At 36.9% G+C, this 12,157-nt stretch overlaps 1 long non-coding RNA gene across 1 annotated transcript; it reads left to right on the plus strand.

Annotated features, from left to right (window-relative positions):
• The first annotated feature begins 3,411 nt into the window (after nt 1-3,411).
• On the plus strand, nt 3,412-6,333 carry LOC130466944 (uncharacterized). Its single transcript, XR_008927105.1, has 3 exons — nt 3,412-3,547; nt 4,916-4,959; nt 5,933-6,333. It is a non-coding gene; the product is annotated as an uncharacterized lncRNA (long non-coding RNA).
• The last annotated feature ends 5,824 nt before the right edge of the window (nt 6,334-12,157 follow it).

The raw sequence follows: 12,157 nt of genomic DNA on the forward strand, positions 1-12,157 counted from the left end.
TCAAAAGAATCTCCCAACACCGTGGGGGTCACATGAACTTTCTCCTCATTTGAGTGGGACCTAGCCAGCTCAATACCACACTTTGAAACACAAGAGTCGTGAGAAGGTTTAGCATGTATGCAATGATTCACAATGCAAGCAATAGTATCAACTTTCATGCAACTTGTCATCTTAGAAAAACATCCTCCACTATGCGGAAGCTTAAATCTAGCCTTGGTGTCCCCCACCTTTAAGGTAATAAGCCCGCCTTGTACATCAATAAGGGCTCCCGCGGTGGCCAAAAATGGCCTTCCTAAAATAATAGGGGCTTGGGCATCCTCATCAATGTCCAGGACTACGAAATCAACAAGAAAAGTAAGCTTGTCAATAACGAGGGGAACATCCTTAACTCTACCCAGCAAAGGATACATAAACGAACGATCGGGAGAGGTCACCTAGATTAAGCTTTGCATAGATCTTGTATGGCATGATTCTCACACTTGCCCCCAAATCACAAAGAGAAAAACTCATGGGATCCTTAAGTTTTGGGGGAAATGGGCTTTGGATTAGGGAGCTACAATTCTCCGGGAGTTGCATGATCTCCTTGGGCCCGCAATTTCTTTTGCCACTTAGAATGTCTCTCACGAATCTAGAATAATGGGGAATTTGTTTAAGTGCCTCCATGATGGACAATGAGACATGTATCTTGCTAATCACATCAAGAAATTTGGAAAATTGAAGATCCAACGTTTGCCGTAAAACCTTTGAGGGAAGGGGAGTTTGGGAGTGGGTAAAGGTAGAAGAGTACCCTTCGTTGGTTTCAAAGAATCAACCACATTATCTACGTGAGGCTCCTCTTCTACAATATCATCGTAATTGGACTCAACAACCCTTGATTCTCCCCCCTTAGATTTTGAGGCATCACTTGACTTAACACCATCACCTAGAGTCTTCCCACTCCTAGTCACTATGGCATACATTTTCTTTGGAGGGGGTTGACCCTGGGGTGAGAGACTTGTGTGGAATTGGTTTTCTTTAATGGTGTTAGAAAGTTGAGAAAGTTGGGTCACAATCATATTCAAATGAGTATTGTAGTTCTTGAACCCATCCTCAAATTCCACATTCTTCTTAGCTTGCGCCCCACAAAAGACTCCATAAAGCTTCTGACTTAGGAGAGGGGAGTGGTGGAGGAGCATTATTAAATCTGGAAGAATTGAGTGAAAATTGAGTCCCACAAGGCTTAGGTCCATTGAATCCGGGAGGAGGATATTGGGAATTGCATATTGATTTCCCGGATTCGCTTGATAGCCCCCAATAGAGATTCCTCTATTATACCCATATCCGTAATTATAGCCCCCTCCATCTTGGTGGGTTGGGTTATAACTACCTTGATTGTCTTGGGATTAATTACCATAACCATAGGATTGACCATAAGGAGCTTGGCTTTGATAGCCTTGTATAGTTACCCCGATTTTGGTGATCAAACCCACCTCCTTGGCCTTGGCAGGTTGCACCTTGGTAAGCATTAATAGGGGGACCTCTAAAACTTTGTTGCCTATTGAAATTAGGATTTGGGGGTCCATCATACCTAGTCCTTTCACTCTAGGCATTAGCATACTCAACATCAAAATCATTTTCATAAGAAGAATCATGTTCGACATAGGACACATTTTTCAATAAATGACACATATTAGGGATATGATCATGCCCACCAAAAACATCACAAAAAGAAGTATTATGAGGCATAGTATTGTAGGAACTCCTCTTGCCCTTCCCTTTGGTTAGAAGGGTGGACGATGGTGGAGGAATTGTCGATGGAGACGGCGGTTGAGAAACAGTACTTTCAAGCTTCTCAAGTCGGGAAGTAAGCTTCTCAATGATAAGGGCTTATTCCAATGCATATGACGACCCTTTCCCGTCGTCATGACGACTTTTACCTTCATAATTCCTTGTTCCCACATGCCATGCTTGATAGTTTTGCACGACATCCTCTATGATCTCTTCTATTTGGTCCTCCGTCTTGTTCATGATCGGACCTCCCGCTTCCACATCAAGATTAGTCTTAGAAGCCGGGCTAAGTCCCAAGTAAAATGTTTGGAGGAGGAGCCACTTTGGGATCCCGTGATGTGGGCATTCCCTTTGATATTCTTTGAATCCATCCCATGCTTCGAACAATGACTCGTCTCTCTTTTTCTCAAATGATTGGATCTTGTGCTTATACTCGGCGGCCTTTCCGTGGGAGTAATATTTTCTTAGAAAAGCACTTATAACTTCATTCCACATCCTTAGGGAGTTTTGCTTGACCTCCTTGTCAAGACAATCACTTAGCCTCCCGAGTAAAGAGAACCAGAACAACTTAAGGAGAACATATTAGGAGGAAACACCATTGTGTTTAATCGTATCACAGTAATGCTCGAATTGCTTAAGATGGTCATGCGGCGATTCACTAGCCTTGCCACAAAAGGGATGGCTTTGGACTAATGTAATCAATGTCGGTCTTATCTCAAAGTTATTTTCATTTGGTGTAGGCGCTTGGATTCCGCATGTTGCCTCAAAGGATCCGAGAATCCCTGAATTCTTGACCGGTTGTGCCACTCTTCACCAATTGGACTCAAAGGCACTTGCTCCGGTGGACTCACACTTAGAGTCACAAATCTATTATTGCTCACACTTAAATAATGGGTTTGAATTCTCCGTAGACCCCGTAACGTCCTCTCTAACTCGTGGTCAAGAGAATAGAGAGGTCAATCACGAGTACGGCCTCTGTAACACCCCGACAATTCTCCCTTTTCTAGAATAACCTTTTTTTAAATATAAATATAACAATAGAGAATTATCAAAGTATTATCGCCCATGTGAAAACGTAACGACTTATTCAGAATTTTGCAGCAGAAAACATAAAACTAACTTTAGGTTTATAAATAATCAACTACAGAGTAAATTCCAAACCAATCAATGAAAATAAAGTTAATGAAGCTAGTACGACAAGTTTAAAGTCCAATTTAACAAATCAATGACTTAGCAAATCCAAACTAAATACAAGCTCTCTAATCCCGATCACAATGATGCATCATCTTCAAACCTGTAGATGGGCAACGCTTATTGATCCTTAGAGACTGCTCACCAAAATGGGTCATGACAGGATCAATAACACTACTAGAAAATGAATATATAACGACAAGATAATAATGACAAACACAATATACAGTCGTTACCAGTACAAGTGCCGCATTGTATTACGACGAGAAATCAGTTCGTCGTAAGTGGTGAACAAGAAAAAAAAAAGTTAAAAACAAAATAAATTTGTTTGTCGTTATTTATCATTTCTAAAGCATTTTCGAAGCCCATCTCGAATTTTACTCTCCTCTAACCTAAAATCCTAGGTTAAAATCGCCTCCAAACGCGATTCTCAAATTCTATTCCTCTGAATTTCTTTTCTACTCCCAGTAATGATTTTACTTATTAATGTGATATAGCCATATAGGGCTTCATTTATCCTCTTGGTGTAATTGATCGATGAATTTGGGTTCAGATCTAGCTGTTAATATCATCGACCGCAACAATTCTGGTAATTTCCTAATTTTTCTTTGATTTGTACGGGGAACAGTTATTTCTATCGTTAATTGTTGTGAATTGAATCCTTATGTAGTTGTTCTTGAGACTTGAAATTCTGTTTTTCTGATAAATGCAAAATGATAAATAGGTGATTTATCTCAAATGAGGTGTTGTCAAGAAAGAAAAAATCTTAGACGAGTTATGGATTTGTAATTTTCTTGTTAATAGATTTGTAATTTCTTGTTAATTATTACCCCTTTTGGGCTCACGGGTCAAAGTATATTCTACTGTCTAATCGCCTTCGAAGTGAAAATTGAAAGGAATTAGGAATTTTTGTTGGATGAAAAGGTAGATTTGTACTTTTTTCATCCTAAATTTACTGTTTTTATTTCTCTAAATTGCAATTTGAATATTTTGATAGAATTTGGACTGTAATTCCCCTAATATTCCATTTCATTATGCTCAGCTGTTACCAACATTATTTCTTCCTCATATAGATGTTTTTCCCCTTTTCATCTTCTGGTCAGGTATACAACATTTCTTAAGTTTTGTATATGAAGGGAAAAAAATGGATCCTTTTTTATATAATCAAGGTTTGACCATAATCAATAAATTTTTTGGCCTTGTTAACAATTCTTCCCCTAAGAACAATAGCTTTTGCTGTAGCTTTTTCTTTTGGCTCAATTGATTAATGGAGTTTATTCATTATTCAGTATCGTCTAGGCACTTATCATATCTGTAGTGCTTCTGCATACAAACAATTTGTGGCAACATTTTCAAACCAAAAAATGACCAATTATTTTAATTTATAAAATGTGTGATGCTAATGCACTAGACAATATGTTACTGGAACGTTTCATTGTTACTCATGAAGAAGTAATCAAAACAAGTCTTTATCCTCTTATTGACACAGTTAACATGGATGGCTTAGCTAAGATGATATACCACGTCTCTTGGACTGTATATGCTTATGGTGTTAGAGCAATGATATTGCACCCATGTCCTATCTGTTTTAGTTTTGGATTTTTTAATGAATCGGGCCTCTAGTGTATACATAAATGTTGCCTTAGTTTGACTTGCTACTGGTCTGTGTGTTTTGGATTACATTTGTGTGTGAAACTCATTGATCTTTTACTATCTCTAAGGTACTTTGATTACCTCTTTTGTGATTTTCTTAAATGTTATACTGGCTGAATTATAAACTTCTTTATTGCCTATCATTTGTTTTTTTTCTTTCTAGTGTGGCGTTTATTTTCTTTCATTGCAGTGATAAAGATTTGCTACTACGTCTTTAAAATGTGTATACTTATCTCCTTAAAGCTCAAATTCTAACTCATTGTTGTTTCATACTTTCTTTGCTTTCCTCGTGGTCATATTCAAGCTGCGAATTTTGTAGTTAGAATCAAGCTGTGAATTTAATTTGTGGTATGTATTCTGGCTCTGCTCTCAGTATTTGCGCTATGTGTTATTTAGTCGGTTTATTTTCACTACAAATGCTATTGTTTTTTCTTTTCTGTAATCTATGTATTGTGTGTCAATATGTATCTGCAACTTTTGTGCTCTATAATTTGTCTTATGGGTGCTTGAATATCACAAGTTATTTGCACGACATATGGGGATCATTATACAACATGCAAATATCTGTCCAGTGAGAGTACTCTATTGGGATGATATTGGAGATAAGAATAGGTACGTATGTGGATTGTCGTTACTGTAAGAATTAGACATGTAGCTTTCAGTTTAAGCCTGATTATATAAGTTATGTGAACTAAACCAAAAAAAGCAAGGACAATTCTGCCATCCACTTCCACACTTCCTTTTGTTGAACTGACATGAGGCTGCCCATCATACCAACAAACTGCAGCCTCCAAAACTTATGAAACCTTCTCTATTAGCTGAACTGTCCAAAACCAAAGAAACGGGGATAAAAAATCTCGGTCTTGTTCAGTCAAGACTGCAGGAACTCAGAAAATACGTGGCACACTTCACGCAGGTCAAAAAGAAATTATGGTTCTAATTAAACCAGGCTCTAAGTGACTTATGGTAGCTTTTGGGGAAATAAACTGTTTTCAATTCAGTTTCTGTTGTAGAGTTCTTGAGAACTGCTAGGGGGGATTATGTTTTGATAAACTGATATTTATCTGAAATAAACCTACTTAGGTGGTGTTTCAAGACTTACTGAGGTGGGATTGTGTTGGTGTTTTGTTGGTAGCTGCAGTTTACTCTGCAGTTTATTTTACTTCTCTTATTAAAACCAAATATGTCCAGAATCTTCCTTGAACTTCCTCTGAAGTCTTTAAGCTTATTTTCATGAAACTAAATTAGAACTTTGATAGTTGGTTGTAACTAGAGTTTCTTGTGTATGATATTAATTTTGTTGTGGTTATACATGTTGCAGGATGCAGCTCATGAAATAGTGGAAGAACCAACACTTCCTCATGTCCAGGTAATTTTTCACTTTTCTTCTTATATATGAAGGTGACACCTTGTCTTCTTCTATGTGTAGGTAACAAAATCATATTTTTACCAATCTCATGGGCACGGTACAAGAAGAGAATAATGCACTTAGGAACCGCATGAGTTCAAGTATTTAAGATGTGCTGCTACAAAAACTCCAATATCTCTAATCCAAGAAGGGACGCTCCAAATCTTGATTATATTTGATGTAGATTTTTTTTGTTTTAGATCAAACAAGAGATAGTTTAGAATTTAAAGACAAGATGACGTGGGTGTGATTCTTGGTTTCACATAAATTCTATATATGATGTTGAAATACATTCTAGTAATGAAATTTCCATTTGCTTCGATAGATAAAATTGTAGATTTAACTCTTAGTATAAATCAAGTTATTTGATCTTATTAGTTTGGTTGTTTTGACTCACATTGAAATTGCTTATTATAAATCCTATGTTTATTGATTATGTTTAATATAAATTTAGTGTATTATTCTATATACTTTTTATGATTTTTAATGAATTGCATGTTATAAATATTTTTCATATTAACGACAAAATATATTTATTTTTTATAGTTACATTAACGTCGAAATATTTTGTCGTTGTTGGACGATAATTAAAATTATTGTGTCAATTTGATTCTCTTTTTACGTCAACTTTATTGGTTGTTATTTGTTGTTTGTTCGACGTCATTGAATACATAATAACGACAAACAAGTATTTTGTCGTTAATGAATAACGACAAACAATTATTTTGTCGTTAATGAATAACGACAAACAATGATTCCGTCGTGTAAAATTCACGACGAACGTTGACGTTAATACTATTAACGTCGGAACCTATTACGACAAAACACACGACGAACTTTGTTCGTCGTTAAAGGTTTTAACGACGAATTTTTAGACTTATAACGACAAAAAAGTTTGTCGTTATAAACCCTTTTTCTAGTAGTGTATAAGGCATAGCATTATCAACACACATAAACAAAGCACGTAATCAGCAAAGCTGAGTACTACATACTAATCAATGAATAAACATTCCTAGCATGATACTAATAAAGCATAAGTAAGGACGACCAAAACATATTAACTTAAAAACCACATTTGACTAGACTAGACATTTGTATCATTAACATTATTTTAATTGAAATAGTCAATGGACCGAGTTGTTCAACCAGAAGTCTTCACTAAGGAAGACGAGGTACGGGCCCGACTTCGTAACCTCAGTGACCTGCGACATCGAGGAACTTTTGAATAAAATAGAACACGATGATCAATCCGGTCCCAGAAAAGGCCATGGGCTACCACCATGAACCCCAACTCCTGTTTGTCCGTCACTTCAGACGTGCACAGTCTAAAGCTGTTGCTATTCAGTTTCACTTTACATGATTTACCAATTAATACTTTTTTATGACCCATCAATCACATAAATCACGTAATCAACAAGTATTCACAATTGTTTTTATCTTGGAACTAGGTAAGCGATCACAAAATTATCAATCAAGAACTCATTCCCATTTAATTCAACCTTTCCTTTAACAATGGTTAACCCCTTTAAATAGGTATAAAGTTTCAACTTACTAAACAAGGTCCTCGGCCCTCATAAAGTAGTGAAATGCTAAAAGGGAATAACGATCCATCGATCTAAACCAATATATATAAAACAATATAATGTTCCCATCCGACATGCTTGCATCAATCATCCATGCCAACAGGTTATAATTCTCATAATGAAATCTATGTTCAACATGTTCGTCCAACAACATTAAACATGTAAATTTCAACATAACCAAGTTCATAGACGTATTCAACATGGTTTCAATATTAGCACACATCCACAAGCACAAATGTATGTACATACCTTGTGTAAACAAACTGATAGGCCACTTTAACACTTTCAAAAAGTCGCATACAGAGAATTCTGCGCCTAAAACAACCAACAAAGATTCTCTACCAACTTCTAATCATTCACCACAATAATAAAGAATTTTAAATACATCACAAACATATTTAGAACCTTCCCCAATATCAAAACTTGGATATTTGATCTCCTAGCATAATAATTATTGAATTAATGATTGAAATTCATTAAAAACTCTGCAAAAACATCATCCTTAAAATTTCCAGCAATATAAAGTCGTTGAAAACTTTGCCAAGACCAAACTAACATGCTTAGAACATCGAAACGTTACTTTTAATAATTCATATGCATCCTACCATGATTTTAAACCATTAAAACCTTAAAATTTATGCTTTAAATATTTAAAATTCTTGTTTCAATCAAATTATGTAATCTGAAATTTAATAATTCAATTACGCAAATATAAAAATTTGTAATTTGTAATTAAATCATAAAACTTATAATTTAAATTTAAGAATCATAATTTAAATTAACAAAATTAATTAAAACATTTAATTAGCTTCGGGTTTAGGAATTTAACCAAATAAAGAGGAGAGAGGGAAACTTTCGGTGACCAAGGTGTGGTTGGGTGGCACACGTCGGTGCTTGCTGGAAGAGAGGTGGTGTGGCTGGGCAAACAAGCAAGGGCACGGTTTGAGCAGTCAAGAAAAGAGAACGAAAGAGAAAGAGAAAGAACGAAGGAGAAAATAAAGGAGGGACGAGAGAGACTACCGTGCAAAGGGACGGCGGTCAGGCGACGGTAAGGTGGCTGGACGGCGGCGACAAGTCTCTGGTGGTTGTTGTGGTTGCTGTGAGAAACCAAAACAATCGAGTGAGGAGAAGGGCAAGAAAACCAAACAGAAGAAAGAAGAGGCACGAGGGGAGAGAAGGAGAGTTACCGGCGGCGGAGAGTGAGAGAAGCCGGTGTCGTGTAGGGCTGGTGGTGGTGGCGTGAGCAGATGGCTGGCGGTGGAGCAGTAGCACCAAGGAGGAGAAGTCGTGAAAAGGGAAGGAGGGTTTGAGAGTTTATTTTTTTCTATTTCACGTGAAGTTGGTGTTCCACGTGAAGCTAAACAAGGGTGAAGAGTTTGGGTTTATTTATTTGGGCTTTGTCAACTTGGGCTAAGATTAGGATTGAGGTTGTTTGAATCCAAAACCGGTTAGGATTGTTTTCCAAATTCAATCGTGTTTTCGTAATCCAAATTCTTTTCAACATAGAATTCTAAAATTATTTTAGATTGCATAAATCGTTAAAGTATTTAAAATGTAATAAAATGAATATACGTTAATTATATATTTATTTCTAAAATTCATAAATTTAATTTAAATATAATTATCTATACATTAAAATATATTAATAACATTTATAAATTTACGGAGGAATACAATCTACCCCTTTTAAAAGAAGTTTCGTCCCGAAACTTGACACGAAAATTCACATATTTTTCGAAAGTTTTCAACTTATCCTTACTGGAGAAGTACTTGTGCCACTCATGTGCACTCTTTTGCCAACTTAAAGTTGCTTGTATTATTCATGAACACATTTTTCTTATGCGGAGAATCTATTTTCTTGCATCAACATGTATAAGTTGCTAAAAATTAGCAGAAAATGCATAAAATTGTCATAAAATAGGTAAAAAGCGCATTCTACCCCCCTTAAAGAAAACGAGTTACGCCCTCGTAACTCACCTCAGAAAAAAAACTCGGGATACTTAATCTTCATTTTAACTTCAGCTTCCCACGTTGCCTCTTCGTACTCGTGGTTCGACCAAAGCACTTTCATGATGCTGACGTCTTTATTGCGTGTACTACGAACCTTCCTATCGAGGATTTTCACAGGCCTTTCCTCGTTTTTGAGGCTACTATCAATCTGGATTCTCTTAGGCTCTAAGATATGACGCTCATCATGGATATAGCGCTTTAGCTGGGAAATGTGAAACACATCGTGCATCTTTTCGAACCCCGTTGGTAAAGCCAACTTATATGCTACTTTCCCTACTCGTTGCAGAATCTCATATGGGCCTACATATTTGGCATTTAGCTTGCCCTTTTTCCCAAATCTCATCACACCTTTGGTTGGTGATACTTTCAAGAACACTTTATCACCTACTACAAACTCATCATCTCTTCTTTTCAAATCAGCATAACTCGTTTGCCTATCCTTGGCAGCCTGAATTCTTGCCTGAATCATTTTTACATTTTTAACAGTCTCCTCGATGAATTCCGTTCCCAAAACTATGTTTTCACTGAAATCATTCCAACAAGTGGGACTTCTACACTTTCTTCTATATAATGCCTCAAATGGTGTCATCTTAATGCTCGCATGATAACTATTGTTGTATGAAAATTCAATCAAGTCTAGATGGTCTTCCCAACTACCCTTAAAGTCAATAGCACAAGCCCTCAACATATATTCCATAGTCTGGTTAGTTCTCTTAGTCTGACCATCGGTTGCAGGGTGGAAAGCAGTGCTCATTTTCAATGTTGCCCCAAGGTTCAACTAGACCTTTTGCCAAAATTTTGAGAGGAACCTTGAATCACGGTCTGAAATAATATCGGTTGGGACCCCGTGCAACCTCACTACATGCTTAATGTAAGTCTTTGCAAGCTGTTTCTTCTTCCATGTCTCTTTAATCGGAATAAACACGGCCGACTTTGTTAGACTGTCCACAATCACCCAAATAGTATCATTCCCATTCTTTGATCTAGGCAAGGCAGTAACATAGTCCATAGAAATGGAATCCCACTTCCACCCAGGCACTTCTAAAGGTTGAACTTTCCCCATGGGTCTTTTGTGGTCTATTTTGACTTTCTGGCAGGTAAGACATTTAAATATAAACTCAGAAACTTCACGCTTCATATTGGGCCACAAATAGATCTTCTTAAGGTCTTTGTACAGCTTGTCACCCCCAGGGTGCACAGAATATGGAGTATTATTCCCCTCATCCATAAGACGTCTCTTAAGCTCTTCACACTTTTGCAGTACACACCATCTCCCGTTGAACCTCAAGCTACCATCATCATGAATCTTGAAATCTACTTCCTTTCCTTGCCCCATCTTTTCCTTGATCTTCTCTAAACGTTCATCCCCAGCTTGACTTTCTTTGATCTCATCGAATATGGACAACTTCAATGAAAATGCACTCAGTCTTGTTTTGATCTCCCCAAGATTTAATATTTCCAGGATAAGTCTTTGCATATCTCGACATAACTCCTCAGGAACTACCATGACATTCATACTATGGCTCGATTTTCTACTCAATTCATCGGAAACCACATTTGCTTTCCCCTTATGGTACTGAATGTTCAAGTCATAATCCTTAATCAACTCTAACCATCTCCTTTGTCTGATATTGAGGTCTTTTTGGGTGAAAATGTATTTCAAGCTTTTTGTGGTCTGTAAAGATCTTGCATGTTGCCCCATAGAGGTAATGTCTCCAAATCTTCAATGCGAATACAATAGCAGCTAGCTCTAGGTCGTTGGTAGGGTAATTAGCCTCATAAGGTTTCAATTGACGCGATGCATATGCAATTACCTTCCTATTCTGCTACAACACACACCCCAAACCATTCTTCGAAGCATCACTATACACCTTAAACCCCTAATTCCCATCAGGCAATGTCAAAACAGGTGCGAAGGTTAAAAGCTCTTTTAGAATCTGGAAAGCTTCCTCATATTTTTCACTCCATTCAAATTTTGATTCCTTTTTCATCAAATTGGTCATTGGTCTAGCTATCTTCGAAAAATCCCTCACAAATCTCCTATAATAACCAACTAAGCCTAGGAAACTTCGGATATCAGACACATTCTTTGGAGTAGGCCACTCACTCACAACTTGAATCTTAGCAGGATCCACAGAGACTCCTTCCTTTAACACATAATGACCCAAAAATGCTACTTTTTCCAAACGAAACTCACACTTAGAGAATTTTTGTATACAACTGGTTCTTCCTAAGCGTCTCCAATATAACCCTCAAGTGTTCATCATGTTCTTTTTCACTCCTCGAATAGATCAGGATATCATCAATGAATACCACAACAAATTTATCTAAGAATTCGTGAAAAATCCTATTCATCAAATCCATAAATATGGCAGGTGCATTGGTTAACCCAAAAGGCATTACTGTAAACTCATAATGACCATAGCGAGTCCTAAATGCAGTCTTAGGTATGTATTTCTTAGCTACACTCAATAGGTGGTACCCCGAACTTTGAGAACATCTCGCCCCGTTCAATTGATCAAATAGGTCATCTATCCTAGGCAAA

Source organism: Spinacia oleracea, chromosome 2, assembly GCF_020520425.1.
Source record: "Spinacia oleracea cultivar Varoflay chromosome 2, BTI_SOV_V1, whole genome shotgun sequence".
NCBI lineage: Eukaryota > Viridiplantae > Streptophyta > Magnoliopsida > Caryophyllales > Amaranthaceae > Spinacia > Spinacia oleracea.